General features: G+C 42.7%; 1 long non-coding RNA gene across 2 annotated transcripts in view; it reads left to right on the plus strand.

Moving 5' to 3' along the window:
- The window catches only part of LOC140074885 (uncharacterized), a 56,686-nt gene extending 53,956 nt beyond the window's left edge, over nt 1–2,730 (plus strand). For both annotated transcript variants that reach the window (XR_011849305.1, XR_011849306.1), the window contains one exon: nt 2,527–2,730. This is a non-coding gene — a long non-coding RNA (uncharacterized lncRNA). The remainder of the gene's footprint in view (nt 1–2,526) is intronic.
- The last annotated feature ends 1,093 nt before the right edge of the window (nt 2,731–3,823 follow it).

The raw sequence follows: 3,823 nt of genomic DNA on the forward strand, positions 1-3,823 counted from the left end.
GGTGTCAGCCAGGAAATCTGGGATGGTTGGCTCCTCTATATATACTAGAGCTGGCACTGGACACACTCACAGACGTCACTGCAGGCCGGACCACAGGTGGTCACAACCCATTGACACAGACAGTTCTGACCAATTGTGACCCTAATAAGGAATTTAGGGCAACTGTACATGTTATTAACTCAGCTGTGGACGACACACAGAAAGACCCCTGCATACAAAAGACCCCTAATACAAAATACCAGCAGGGAAATGACATTACTATAACTACAGGCGGTCCCCTACTTAAGAACACTCGACTTACATACGACCCCTAGTAACAAACGGACCTCTGGATGTTGGTAATTTACTGAAATTTAGCCTTAGGCTACAATGATCAGCTATAACAGTTATCACCGGTGTCTGTAATGAAGATTTATTGTTAATTTGGTTCTTATGACAACCCAACATTTTTAAAATCCAGTTGTCACAGAGACCAAAATTCTGGCTGGGGTTACAATGATAAAATATACAGTTCTGACTTACATACAAATTCAACTTAAGGCAAACCTTCAGAACCGGGGACTGCCTGTATATGAAGATCATGGAAGTATCTGTATACTATATACCTGGCTATAGGCCCATATGGCATGTCATGGCTGTAGCAGAATTTTCCCTGTAAATCTTTACATTTTACATGAATGTTCAAATCCATGAATATTTCATGCCAAAATTCGTATATAATACACGTTCTATTGATTTTGGAGGGGGTCCCACACTTGGAATTCCCACCAATCAGCAGCCGTCTACTCAGTTTAAGGAGCTGGAAACAGACAGCCCCATACCCACTATAGCGGCCATACTGTTCTGTGCAGCTCAGTTCCAAATTATTTGAGTACAGAGCTGCACCCTATCATCTGCTCAATGTGGGGTCAGATATCAGCGTCTTAGTGGATATGGATGACCTATCAGACAACCCCTTTAAACTGGATTGGAGTTATATAAATATGTATTCAGTATGCTCCCCCTAGTGGTCTTTGAAGATAAACATAATTCTATAATTCATATATATACCGTATATAAATATAAATGAGAAAATATATATTCACTGGCGATATATCAATAGAGAATTGTAAAGGTGAATATGTAAGTACTAAAGAAAATTTGCCACCAGGATCGAGATTGTAAACCGATCATGTAGGCAGGATCTGCTCTTCTTGTAGCTTATGCCCTTGTTTTTACAAAAAAAGGATTTGAAATGATGCAAGTAAGCCTGAGGGGCTCCGGGCTCAATTAACAGCTATGAAGCCTGGAGCCCCTCAGGCTCATTTGCATAATTAAAGCTTTTTTTTTTTTGTTTAAACAGGGGCATAAGAAGCTAAAAAGAAGAGAAGATCCTGCCAGAAGGGGCACACACCAACATGTAATTGTGCATAGTTTACAATGCTTAATCCTGGTAGTAGATTTCCTTTAAAGCTCGTCTATCACTAGGATGAAGGATTGTAAACCAAGCACGCTGACATACTGGTGTGTGCACCCTCTGGCAGGATCTGCTCTTCTTTTCGCTTTTTATGTCCTTGTTTTTACAGAAAATGCTGTTAAAATTATGCAAATTAGCCTGAGGTGCTCTGGGTTCCATAGATGTGGAGTCCCTCGGGCTCGTTTGCATAATTTTAAAAGCTTTTTTTTTTTTTTTTAATCTGGACATAAGAAGCTAAAAACAGAGCAGATCCTGCCAGAGGGGGTGCACGCCAGTATTTCAGTGTACTTGGTTTACAATCCTTCATCCTGGTGGTAGATGTCCTTGTAGGGAGACAACAAAAAGGTTAAAGGACACCTGTCATTAGGTCTCTGCCACTTGTCCTGTCACCTCTACCTGTTGGAGCAGATCACATGGATCCATCCCAGTCTTTATCTAGTTATTTCATACATTATTCATTGTAAAATCATCTATTTTTTATCATGTAAATGAGGCTGGTCACATGGTCAGAGGCAGTGATGTCACCGCTGTTACCCCTCCCCTCTCCTCCCCCTGCTCATGTCTGTGTGTAGTGTATAGTAAAGCATTGCTAGTGTGAGTGCTGTATCTGCTGACATGCTGCATCCTCCTAATATACAGGTGAGAGACACAGACATCAGTTACACATGAATCTGCCATGTTCTGCTGTAACATGGCTGCCTGGAGCTGCTGTATCTCTCCTATACACACACACAGGCTGCAGGGGGCGTGGCCACCAGCACCAGGAAGCACATCATTATACAGCCTCACATCATTATACAGGCTGTCAGTCATGCACTGGGGGTGTGGCTGTGCCTCCCACTCATGAATAGAGTTGACAGCTTGAATATGCTAATGCTTCATTGGACATTTCACAGGTCATTTGCATACAGCTTTAGGACCTCATTGCTTAGGTTTACAGGCGTGTATAGGGACAATGAAGGGATAGAGGCAATGCTCTCAAATGGCAGTTTATGACAATATATTTAGTTTAGGGGGGTTATTTTGCATGACGGGTTCTCTTTAATTTCTGTGCCTTTTTTTTACCATAGGTCACAATAGCAGTATGGCAGATATACCACTGCCATCACTCCTAACCATCCCAGATTTCAGGTACTGTCCTTGGTAGTCGGTGGTATTTTCCTAGAAGTAGTCTGGGTGCAGAGTTCAACGCAACAGCGGATTAGGAAGCCGTCAATGATTGGCTTCTCCATTCACTCTTTACCGTGGCTTCCAGTGGCTTGAACAAAAATGAAGTAGGCCTCTGATAGCAGAAAAGAAGAACTGCTGAGGGAGAACGGGGCAAGCTGTTCCTTTTTATGTTATACAGTATGGTGGCCATAAGGGGGCATATGCCCTGTCTGAGGGTGGGTTAGGGGGCAGGTCCAAATATATGCAAATTTGCCACAAATTTTGTCCCACCATCAGGAAGCATGATCACTGCAGCCCCAGGAAACAATTAGTAGCAGTGCATTTATAAAACCGCTATATAGTGCTTAATGCCGCCATACTGAGCACAAACAATACCACAGACATAAACCTATCGATTTGTTAAATATTGAGCAGCCACTTTTATATTTTGCAACTTCTTAGCACAGAGGCATCTGATATTCCATAAGATCTGATAATGTGGCACATGCACAGACCTGCCGTGTCATGATTTTGGCTGCTCCTCACGTCTGCACCTCTGTACATTATATACAGTGAATATAAATAACCAGCCCGCTCTCAGATACAAGATCCTGACGGCTTTTATCTGCAGACCATTGGGGCCACTCCTGGCGTCAGCTGTCCCCCGCTCTGGTTATATGGAATTCCCTTACCCCTAGAGGCTGGTTTGGGATTAATTCCTATGGTTTCCGAATCTGCCTGTCCCATTACAAACCTTAACCCCTGCACTGCCAGCCAATGGGTATTTGACATGATAGAGTATAGTGTGTATGGAGACAAGTGTTGGAGTGAGGCCAAGTTCACACGTTGATGGATCTTGCCTTTACTTCGATTACAAGGCTGATCTGATCAGAAATATTCTCACCCACATGTCAACTAATGAATTCCCATTTAGAGGCCAGGGTTGCCGAATATTTCAAACGACAAACTATTTTTGATTTTGAAATTCCTTTTATGTATATACTCGAGTATAAGTCTACCTGAGTATAAGCAGAGGTCCCTTATTTTAGCACAAAAAAACTAGGAAAACCTCAAGTATAAGCCTAGGTTGGGAAATGAATTGGTCACAGCCTACACCCAGTATATAGCCAGTCCCTGCTCCCTGGTATATAGTCAACAACCCATGTCTCTTAGTATAAAGACAGTCAGCCCCCCCCCCTTGTATATAGCCAGTGCCTG

This window comes from Engystomops pustulosus, chromosome 8, assembly GCF_040894005.1.
Source record: "Engystomops pustulosus chromosome 8, aEngPut4.maternal, whole genome shotgun sequence".
Lineage (NCBI taxonomy): Eukaryota > Metazoa > Chordata > Amphibia > Anura > Leptodactylidae > Engystomops > Engystomops pustulosus.